The 12,150-nt window shown below is 40.7% G+C and overlaps 1 non-coding gene across 1 annotated transcript; it reads left to right on the top strand.

Moving 5' to 3' along the window:
• Window positions 1-9,987: 9,987 nt before the first annotated feature.
• Window positions 9,988-10,059, top strand: TRNAC-GCA. The gene has a single exon. It is a non-coding gene; the product is annotated as a tRNA-Cys (tRNA).
• The last annotated feature ends 2,091 nt before the right edge of the window (window positions 10,060-12,150 follow it).

The following is a 12,150-nucleotide window of genomic DNA, read 5'->3' as shown; positions in this document are numbered from 1 at the left end:
GGGAACTATCAAGAAAGAAATGGAAGGTTTAATACTGGCTGCTCAAGAACAAGCACTACAAACTAATGCCATGAAAGCGAAGATACAAAAATCCACTGACAACCCAAACTGCCAACTTTGCAATAACAAAGATGAAACTGTTTCACATTTAATATGTGAATGCAGCAAAATGGCACAAACTGAATACAAAGCTAGACATGACAGAGTTTCTAAATTAATCCATTGGTCATTATGTAAAAAATATGATTTACCTATATCCAGAAAGTCATGGGAACATAAAATGGAAAAAGTTATTGAAATTGAGAAGGTGAAGATCTTGTGGGACTTTTGAATACAAACGGATCATCATTTGGAGCACAACACGCGAGATATCATGGTGGTAGAGGGCTGAATTGTACAGTTTATTGTTATCGCTGTTCCTGGAAATGCCAGAGTCGAAGAAAAAGAACTAGAAAAAATAATGAAATATTGTGACCTGGCCATCGAAACTACACGGCTATGGCTGAAGTATGTAACAGTGATACCCATTGTCATTGGGGCACTTGGCATCATGTCCAATAATTTTACAAGATACATCCACAAATTGCAGCTTCCTGCAATAACATCAGTGGAACCGCAAAAAACTGTACTACTCGGAACATCTTATATTTTATATTTTTAAGAAGGTACTTGGTTGATATCTAGGACACTGGCAGCAAACCGTATCAACCATTAGCACCAGTTAAAGGTATTCGTAATGCATTTTTGAATGTTCAGTTGGCTGAGTTTCATGTTTAATGAATAAAGTATATAATAATGACAACAATAATAATATTGCTTATCAATTTTAATAAACCTTCCTTATGTAATTAATCCTTCTCTTATGTTTCCATGTCTCTAACTTCTGTTTCTGCTAGTTAGCCATCGATAAAATTGGTCCCATGTTAAAAAGTATTCAGTTTCTTCCTTCTCCTTAATTGTGTTAATCTATCCATTTCTGCACATTCTAATATCTTTCTTATTATATTTTAATCTGTAGGGATCTCTTCACTTTTCCATTGTTGTGCAAACACAATTCTAACTGCTGTTAACACATGTAAAATTAAGTATGTATTCCCTTTATTGTATTTTACTTAAGACTTGCAGTGCCTCACAGTGGTTGAAAGAAGATTCTTCCCACTATTTGTTTGAAATTGGGCATAACAACACAATCCTCTGCACACTTTCAGTGGGAGCAAGCACAAAAGACAGGAGAATGTTAGTGAAAGCACAGGAGGAATTGTGTCAAACGTGCCTCCTTCTTCAACAGGATGAGGCCGTTTGACTTTTTTTTTTTTGCTTGCTTAAACTGATTTCACACAGCTCACTTAAGCCGCAAGGGTGCATCTTTGAGTTGGGCATAATCCGTTGTGTGAATCCAGGCACTATATTAAGTTTTATTAAATAAACCGTCATTTAATGAGACACATGCACCCATTTTAGTGCCCTAATCCGCAAGGGAGGCAGTAATATTGACATGTTGTACAGTATTGCCATAACAACATGGACTATCTAAACATGAAGCACTTTGAATAATTTAAAGAGACATACTAATTCATTTTCATCCTCTTCATTATTTTACAGTATGTAGGATTAAGGCCAGAGATGGTATTCTACCAGTTCACCTGAACCTGTAGCGGAAATTGCGGGTGGCCCCGTCCACCCACCCCAGCTCTATAGCATCCCATTCAGGCCCTTTTTTACAAAAAAAGGGCATGGGTGGAAGGCTTAGCCCATGCACAGAGGTGGGTGCAAGCTCACATTTGCAAACTAGTAGGGAAGGTAAGTAAATACCACCCCTGATTAAGGCCCTGAGTCTATACAGTTGTAACTCACTCAATCACTGTTGAGAGATAGAGAAAGAGAGAGAGAAAGAGAGTCAGAGAGAGACAGAAAGAGAGACAGAGAGACAGATAGAGAGACAGAGAGACAGACAGAGACACATGGAGAGAGACAGAGAGACAGACACAGAGAGAGACAGATGGACACACACACATACACACACACAGAAAGAGAGACAAAGAGAGAGAGACACAGACATGGAGAGAGAGACACACATGGAGAGACAGACAGACAGACAGACAGAGAGACAAAGAGACAGAGAGAAAGACACAGAGAGTGAGAGAGAGAGAGAAACAGAGAGAGAAACAGAGAGAGAAACACACACACACACAGAGAGACACACAGAAACAGAGACGGGGGGAGAGAGAGAAAGAGACAGACAGGCAGACAGACAGACAGACCGTGAGAGAGAGACAGAGACAGAGAGACAAAGACAGACACAGAGAGACACAGAGAGACACAGAGAGATAGACACACACACACAGAGAGAGAGAGAGAGAGAGAGAGAGAGAGAGAGAGAGAGAGAGAGAGAGCTCTCCATCATAATACTTCTTACGTCTCCATAAGTCTGTTATTTATCTAACACCAAAAACCAATTTGAATTAGATCCATATAAATGCTTATGTACCTTGGCCTGTGTGGGGCATTTGAATTCAGATCTTTTCATTGATTGATTTCAATATTAAAACTAGCAGCCTGGGTTACTCTGATGTTATCTCCTGGTTAATTGATAGTTTCTATCTTAAAAGATCTACTCCTCAGCCCCCAAAGAAATTCTTCACTTCCTTGTTTTGAAAACAAAGCCATCCTGCTTTTGGGCATGACTTTGGAAAAGTCAATGCATTTGTGAGCTCTGAGTTCACCCCATGCATTTAATACAAATGTTCACAACAAGGCAAAGAAGGAGAAAGAAAGAAAGAAAGGAAGGAAGGAAGGAAGGAAGGAAGGAAGGAAGGAAGGGGAGGGGAGGGAGAAAGGAAGGAGGGAGGGAGGAAGAGGAGGGAGGGGAGGAAGGAGGAAAGAAACAAAGAAAGCGAAGGAAGGAAGAAAGAAAGAAAGAAAGAAAGGAGGGAGGGAGGGAAGGAGTGAGGGAGAAAGAAAGAAGAAAGAAAGAAGAGTGAGGGAGAAAGAATGAAGGAAGGAAGAAAAAAGGAAAAAAGGAAAAAGAAGGAAGGAAGAAACAAAGAAAGAAAAGGAGGAGGGAGGCAGGAAAGGAGGGAAAATGAGGAAGGAAGAAGTGGGAGAAAAAAAGAAAGAAAGAAAGAAAGAAAGAAAGAAAGAAAGAAAGAAATCTGGTGATCTTATCTGTGCTTCTTAAGTATTCTGAAGACTAGGTAATGTTTGAGGATGATAAATTCTTTTGAATATGGCAAAGGCTTGGAAAGAGGACAACAGAAACAAATCTAGCATATTTCTGTCATTACAAACAGAATGATATTTGCAAGTTTGGAAAGATACCTATCTACTATCTTCTGTCTGTCAGTTAGATAATGAGCTGAACATTATTTAAACAAGTGTTCTACAGTTGAGAATCCCAACTGGATTCTATAGCAATGTACATGCCTTGTGTCCTATGTTTTTCTATTGTTAATTGTATATAATATGACATAATAAAAGGTAAATACCACTCACTCATCTGAAATCTCCAGAACTGTAAAGCCTACAAACTTGAAATTTGGCAGGTATATTCTTCTCGGCTTCCAGGTACTCGCTAAGAAAGGATTTTTTGAAATAACTATCAGATCATTAGTAATACTTATACAATAATTAACACGCTCCGATGCTAAGGAGTTCTACTTCCCCTCCCCACCTGAAAATAACTCTGTTCCAACTGCTAGTTGCCCCCCATTCCATTACCTCAGTTCAAACTGGCAGACATTCCACTCCTTCACTCAGGAGCGGCCTGAGGCTCCTTACAGTACTAAACATTGGTACCTCACCAAAATGTCTACGCCTTCAATCTATGGAATGGCTTCCGGACTCAAGGCAGTGGGAGCGATATTCTCTTCTGTGTTTCACCACCACTGAGCCAACGGATTCTGAACCGAATTCCTCCTGCATAGCCCAGTCACATAGTTTTGTCACAAAGCACGGGTATCCACCTACTAGTATGACATAAAGTTTACATGAATGTACAAGACATTTTAATTAATTTAGGGAAACGTAATATGTTGGTGCATTTTGTCTTTTGCTTTTTCAGGTTGGGGGGAGGGAGGGATGGTGGGAGAGAGAAAGAGAGAGAGAGATGACCAGGAGGGTCCTATGCTTGTTTCTCTAGCAGGTTAATTCATTAGAGCACTGGGGCCCAGAATGAAATATAAGTTTCTGGCAGACAGACAACTCCCTGTGGGATTACCGAGAGTAAGACCTCCCATGGCATTCTGGACAACCAGCAAAATGTTGGAGAGGGGACCTCTACTGTAGCAAAAAGAGAAAAAATAGTATCAATAATTAAATAGAATAGTTTGCTTACATTTACTGTATTGTATATGGTCAATCTTTCAACATCAGGATCATGTGCTTTGTTGAGACGAATTCTCCATCTGAAGGGCTGTCAGTCCTGCATTAGATTTTCTCCGCCTCTATCAACAAACTCTAAGAAAGAAGAACAAGGACCTTGAAGTGACTGGATCTGAGGTCAGGTGCGCCGTTACCCTAGCTCAGCCAGCTGGTCATTGGGTTTTCTGCACTCTGGCAATCGCCTGCACTTATTCCTATTCCTATTCCTATTCCTATTCCTATTCCTATTCCTATTATAATTATAATTATAATTTTATTTTTATTCTTATTCTATTCTGTTCTATTCTTATTCTCATTCTCATTCTTATTCTATTTTATTCCTATTCCTGTTCCTATTCTATTATAATTATAATTCTATTCTTATTATAATTATAATTTAATTATATGTTATAATTAGAATTAGAATATTAGAATAATTTAATTCTAATTCTAGATTAGAATTATTATAATTCTATTCTTATTCTTATTCTTATTCCACTCCATTCCAATTCAATTCCAATTCCAATTCCAATTCCAATTCTATTCCTAACCTTTCCTTTCCTTTCCTTTCCTTTCCTATCCTATCCTATCCTATCCTATCCTATCCTATCCTATCCTATCCTATCCTATCCTATCCTATCCTACACAAAGAATGGCAATCATCTTGCTAAATGGGCTTTTCTCACAGACCCTGTGTCCCCTGTCTCCAGCAGCATTTTTTAAGAACCTTGCTTCATCTCACTTTAGCAGGGATACAATGTTTTGTGTTTGTGTACAAACATATTTGTTAAAGGAAAAAGAAGGCAACAAGGAGTCCTATCAAAAAAGTATCTACATTGTATCTGCAGCAAAGAAAGCCAGAAGTTACTTTTTTCAACACTTCATATTTTCTGCTGTCTGCCCTCCCCCACTTATTTGCTTCTTTTCTCTTTATCCCTTTCTCTTCTGTTTTATATTTTTCCAAATGTCAATAAAGTTATAAAATTTGAGGACTACTTGTTCATTTTTGAGGTATTCATGTATTTTGAGGACTACCTGGACCTGGCTAGTCTAGTGAAGAGAAGGACCAGGGGAGACATGATAGCAGTCTTCCAATATTTGAGGGGCTGCCACAGAGAGGAGGGGGTCAAGCTATTTTCCAAAGCACCCAAAAGCCAAGAAAGGAATAATGGATGGAAAATGAACAAGGAGAGATTCAACCTGGAAATAAGCAGAAATTTTCAGACAGTGAGAACAATCCACCAACGGAACAGAAGTTGCCTTCAGAAGTTGTGGGAGCTTCAAGAAGAGACTGGATTGCCATTTGTCAGAAATTGTGTAGGTCATGTCCCTTGCTTGGTCGGGGGGGGGGGATTGGACTAGATGACCTACAAGGTCCCTTCTAACTTTGTTAATCTAATCTAATCTACTATTTCCATGCTCAACCTGCTCCAACATATAGGTAACCCTTGATTTATGATCATGACTGGGATGGAACTTCCATTGTTGAGGCGTTGCCCAATTTCACAATGTTTTCCCACTGTGGTTGTTAAGCAAATCACACGGTTGCTAAGTACATCCAGCTTTCCTCCCCCATCGATTTTGCTTGTTGGGAACCAGCTGGGAAAGTTGCAAATGGCAAGTTGCAAATGGCAAGTTGCAAATGGCAAGTTGCAAATGGCAATTACATGACCCAGAGGTTTTGCAAGCGTCCTAAATACATTGCCAGGCACCCAAACAGCAATCGCCTGACCACAGGGATGCCATGACAATCGCAAGGCCTATAAGGTCCCTTCCAACTTTGTTAATCTGTGTATTTTTTTAAATGTACATTCAATTGCTCAAAGACCTCCTTCAAACAGCATTCTACGCTGGAGGTTAAGAGGTACCCCGTCGGAGTGTTTAGACTGGCGTAACTGTTATTAGATCCGTGGCCAGGTGTGGGAAGCCTCTCAAGAATGCAGGCAGATCTTTCTAAAGATGTTTTGCAACATGTGTGCAGACTCTCCCCCCCCCCTTCCCCAGCAGACAGTTCCCATCCCAGAGCCAAGGTGGAGGCTCCCCTCTCAGAAACAAACCTGCCATTCAAATGGATTCCCTTTTCTGCTCCGGAATGGCAGCTTGGGATGTGTGTACAGCTGGACCTCCACCTTCCTTGGGACAAGAGGTTGACACCATGACCTCCCTCTGTTTTTCCTGCCCTTAACATGACACCTTGGTTTCTCTTCCCCTCCTCTGGCCACATTGGAGGCAAATCTCTCCGATGTAGGTCAATTCCTGTCAACAGGACCTGTTTCCTGTAGCTCATTGCGTGGGCACATTATTTTTGAAGCGCTGCCAACGAGGACAGCCGTACAGCCTCATTTCTGGATTAAGAGAAAGACCTCCAAGAAGCCCCTTTGATGGATTTGTTCACCTCGTAATGTAATATACCCCAAGTGGTTAAAAGCTCAGACAAGAAATTTCTTCCTGCCGAATATGTGGGGTTTTTTTTTGTGTTTTATCTTCTTTTTGAAAGCCAGTATTCCAAGCTTATTGACGGTTCTTAGTTTACTTTACTTTACTTTATTGTCATTGCACTTCCTGCAAGGAAATTAAATGCCATCTTTAGAGTACATTATAACTAAAAAAAAAATGTGATGTGTTTTCTTTTATTCACCACCCAGAGTCTCTTGGTGAGTGGATAACCGATCACAGATTAACAGAGTTGGAAGGGGCCTTGTAGGTCATCTAGTCCAACCCCCTGCCCAAGCAGGAAACTCTACACCATTTCTGACAAATGGCAGTCCAGTCTCTTCTTGAAAGCCTGAAGGGTTCCTAAATATAATACAGGTAGTCCTCGACTTACAAAAGTTTATTTAGTAACCGTTTGAAGTTGCAACAGCACTGAAAAAAATGACTGAGGACCGTTGTAACATCCCCATGGTCACATGATCAAAACTCTTTCCTTTTTTGCCCAGGACCTCAAACCATGTTTGTTCACCATTAAACCATTTTTCCAAGCAGTCTCCATTTTTCCAGTGTCTTTTTCCCCACTTGAAACTGAACCCAGATGGACATTTCTTCCAACAAAACTAAACAAGAAGAGAACCAATCTAGAACTAAGGAGAAATTTCCTAATAGTGAGAACTGTTAACCAGTGGGACAGAAGTTGCCTTCAGAAGTTATGGGTGCTCCATCCCTGGAGGTTTTAAAGAAGAAATTGGACAGCCATTTGCCTGAAATGGTATAGATCTTCTGCTTGAGCAGGGGGTTGGACTAGAAAACCTCCAAGGTCCCTCCTAACTCTGATAGTGTTCTATGTTTTATATTTTTGTATTCAACCACCCAAGACTGTCCTAGCAGAACCCCATCCATATCATTATCTAGATCCAACCCTAATTAGCTTTTCAAGATGATTCTGGCATTGCCACCTTGGTGGGCATCTTGGTGCAGGGAATGGGGAAAAAACACTCATAGAAAGTGTTCACTAATCTATGTAGGAAGTTAGCACTCACCCCTCTCCTAGGAAAATGAGATATTTTAGGAAAAATTAAAAGGGCAGAATATTTCCCCTAAAAGGGAGGCAGAAACTCAGCCCCCACCCCCTCACCTTTGTCAAGGCCTGGGCCAGTCTATTCTACATAACAAAGATCTACCTCCTTCAGGAAGAGCCATAATAGGAATCCTAAAGCTCAGGGGTGGGTTCCTACCAGCATTACTACCAGTTCGGGGTGCGTGACATTTGCACCTAAGAACGTCTGTGCATGCATACATTAGAAAAGGGAAATATATATTTTTTTCAATGAAGATTGTACTGTGCATGTGCAGAACAGAAAATCAAGATGCCGACGCCGAAGATAGAACCGGTTCAGGCGAGGGTCCGGTCGAGTTACTGCCTACTCGGCTGAACTGGGCCAAACCGGTAAGAACCCACTTCTGCTAAAGCCCTTTCATTATATCATCACCCAGCAAGAGTCAACCAAACTTGGGACTAAAAAACACAACTCACAATGTTACCCCTGCATGGCCCCATGGGAGTCTAATAACCAATCAGAATACAAGCTCAAATTCAAAGCCCAACACAGGGCATAAAACCCAGGCACTCTCAGCATCTCTTCCCTTTTTTGCCCAGGATCTCAAACCACGTGATCCTGTCCATCAATAAACCTTCTTTCCAAGCAACTTCCATGAATCCAGTGTTTTTTCCCCCACTTGGAACTGAACCCAGATGGACATTTCTTCCAATACCTAACAGCAGCGAGCATTATTTTCGCACAATATTGGAAAAAGGAAGAAACAGCCCAAGATGAAGAGATAATTAAGAAGATATTAGGTTGTGCAGAAATGTGAGAATCAAATGGAAAGAAGACACAGAATATTATCAAACATGGAACTTATTTTATCAGGGGTTGGGGGAAAGGGGTGGAGAATAAGAAGGGAATTTGTATTGTTAAGCAATTTAAATACCCAGACAACATGATGTTTATTAAGACCTAAGAAATGTATTAAATAGTGTTGGAAGAAATGTCCTTCTGGGTTCAGTTCCAAGTTGGGGAAAAAGACACTGGAAACTTGGAGGCTGCTTGGAAAGATGGTTTAATGGTGGACAGGACCACATGGCTTGAATTCCTGAACAGAAAAGGGGGATCACATGCTTCCAGATGTTGGGTGAAGAAGAAAAGAGAGGAAGATGCTGAAAGTTCCTGGTTTTATACTCTGTTTCCTGTTCCTGTGTAAGAAATGTATTCTGATTGGTTGTCAAACTCCCATAGGGCCACGCAGGGGCAACTCTCTAGGCTGTGTTTTGAGTCCAAGATTGGTTGCCTTCCCAGATGCCATGTGGTGAGTTTCTGTAGAAGGCTAATCCTATCTTTGTTATGTACCGTAAACTAGTTCAGTGCCCCTAATGGCCCATTGACAAAGATGAGGGCTATTAAGAGTGAGTCTGTTTCCTGCCTAAAAACATGTTTCTCCATTTCTCATCTGGGGAAATATAATATTTCAGCCTTTTCAATATTTCCCAGAATATTTCATTTTCCTAGGGGAGAGGAGGGTGCTAACTTCCTGCAATAGAAAATTGATTTTTTTTTAAAAAAAATTAAGTGTTCAGTAGCTACAGTGGCTGAGATGCTGATCGGACAAAAGAGGCTGGCATACTCTAAAGCAGTGTTTCTCAACCTTGGCAACTTGAAGATGTCTGGACTTCAACTCCCAGAATTCCCCAGCCAGCTGGCTGGGGAATTCTGGGAGTTGAAGTCCAGACATCTTCAAGTTGCCAAGGTTGAGAAACACTGCTCTAGAGCCAATACATACGTGTGTATTTATTTCTTTATTCAATTTGTAAGGCTGCCCATATGCTCTTTAACTATTGCTCTTACGTTAAGGCAAAGGGCTACTGCATTGAGCAGATGTGTTTCCTGAGCTGCCTGTTTCCAGCAACTCCATTGCATCACAACTTTCCCTCTTCGCTCCGGCCCTTCCTAACCAAACATTTACAAAAACGTTCTGCAGCCAAATGTTTTACCACTCAGCTCTATTCCCGTAGCAGGAAGCAAAGCAGTTGCATTTCCTTGCAATAAGCTCATTACTAGAAAGGGCCAGAAGGGAAGTGAGGAACGAATAAAGAGCTATAAACCAAGCCTATTAGGAAAGAGCTAATAGGCAGCTGGGGGTATAGCTCAGTGGTAGAGCATTTGACTGCAGATCAAGAGGTCCCCAGTTCAAATCTGGGTGCCCCCTCTTTTTTTTTTCCCCTTCTTCCTCTACCCTCCTCAAAAATACAATTATGTAAAATAAGCTCTTATTTAATGTGCACATGATTTTTTTTTCCTCCTAAAGGCAAAGCTCCAGTTCATGCCAGTAAAATACAAAGCAACTTTTTTTCCCCATGTTCTTTCCGTTGAATAGGTTTTATGTTTAAGGAACTGGAATTTTACAGAGAAATAGCTTAATTTTTTCTGCACAATTTATTGATACTTATATCTTCGGTTTGAGCTCAGCCGGGGGACCACAGCCCCAAAATCTACGTGAGCATATTTTCCTACGGAGTTACTTTATCTATATGGTTTTCCTACTGAGTTACTCCCTTCTGCTTAATAGTGGTTCTCCTTTGCCATTTTACCCCAAATTCCCCTAGCAAATCAAACTTTCCCTGGGATAGTAAGATTAGTGGACTTATTTTACTTCCAGTCCAACTTCTGCTGCTTCCTTTGATTAATATAATTTTTAATCATATTAAATATAGTGAAATTAATATTTTAATGTAATAGTATTATTTATTAACATTTAAATTGAATGGTCAATCATTTAAAAATTAAAGTGTAATCCATGTTATTTTATTAGGGGTATTTTACATGAGTAAAAGTTATGTCAATTTTGATGTCATTGTTAAAGAAACAGGCTGGAAACCAGTGTGAGAAGCCACCCCCCATTCCCTCTCCTAGAAGAATGAAATATTTTGAGGAATATTTTTAAAAGGCAGAATATTATATTTCCTTAAAGGGAGAGATGAGAAACATGGTCTTGGAGCAGCCCCCACCTTTCTTAATAGCCCTCAGCAGATGGCAGCACCTAAAAGATAAAGAGCTTATTGAAAGAAACCAAGTATCTAGGTAGCTCTATTCATAGGCAAAAATTCCCTGGAGCAAGTCTGAACAAAGGTAGGATTAGCCCTCAGCTACAATAGGGATTGCCCATCACCCTTCATTGCATCACCCTCAGAAACTTCAACCAAACTTAGCTCAGAGAAACACCTAGGATTTATACTTTGCCTATAGAGCCAGCTATGGCCCCTACATAACTCCTACATGGCCCCATGAGAGTCTGACAACAGCCAATAGAATAAATGTTCTTGCACAGGAACAGGAAGCTCAACCGCAAAGACCAAGAGAAGGTATAAAAACCACCCACTCCCAACCTCATGTGGCGGGTTGAGCTGCCCAGAATCACTCATGTGGTCTGCTTCATCATCCAACCATCTTTCCAATCAGCCTCCAGCCTCCATATTGTCTCCAGTGCCTCTCTCCTGGCTTGGAACTGAACCTAATGGATATTTCTTCCAATAACAGGAGATCATGAGTTCTAGTGCTGCCTTGGGCATGAAGCCAACTGGGTGATCTTGGGCCGGTCACTTTCTCTCAGCCCTCAGAAGGAGGCATTGGGAAACCACTTCTGGGGAAAAAAACCTTGTCAAGAAAACTGCAGAGACTTGTCCAGGCAATCCCTGAAAATCAGATATAATTGAAGCAAACACACACACACACACACACACACAGACAGACAGACATAAAAGATAAACATGAAAAAACAAATCAAAGGAAGGAGATTAAGAAAGGAAGAAGTTTAGGAAGTGGTTTCTGACCTTCTTTACAGACAAACATAGTATCACTCCACCCCCACCACTTATAAGATTATATAGGTAGTCCTCAACATATGACAATTGAACCCAAAATTGCTGTTCTTACGTGAGACGTTTGTTAAGTGAGTTTTGCCCCATTTTACGACCTTTCTTGCCTGGGTTGTGAAGTGAATCAATGCCGTTGATAAGTTAGCAACCCAGTTATTAAGTGAATATGGATTGTCAAACGGTCGCAAGAGGGGATCACATCACTTTGGGACGTTGCAACCGTCATAAATATGTACCAGTTGCCAAGCGGCTGAATTTTGATCCCATGGTCATGGAGATGCTGTAAAGGTCCTAACTGTGGAAAAACGTAAGTCACTTTTTTCAGTGCCGCTGTAACTTTGAGCAGTCACTAAGCGAACTGTTTTCAGGCCTTTTCAATATTTCCTACAATATTTCATTTTTCTAGGAGAGGGGTGGAATGCTAA

Source organism: Thamnophis elegans, chromosome 13 (genome assembly GCF_009769535.1).
Source record: "Thamnophis elegans isolate rThaEle1 chromosome 13, rThaEle1.pri, whole genome shotgun sequence".
Lineage (NCBI taxonomy): Eukaryota > Metazoa > Chordata > Lepidosauria > Squamata > Colubridae > Thamnophis > Thamnophis elegans.
Note: the sequence above shows the minus strand (reverse complement) of the source record. Positions and strands in the feature narration are given on the sequence as shown.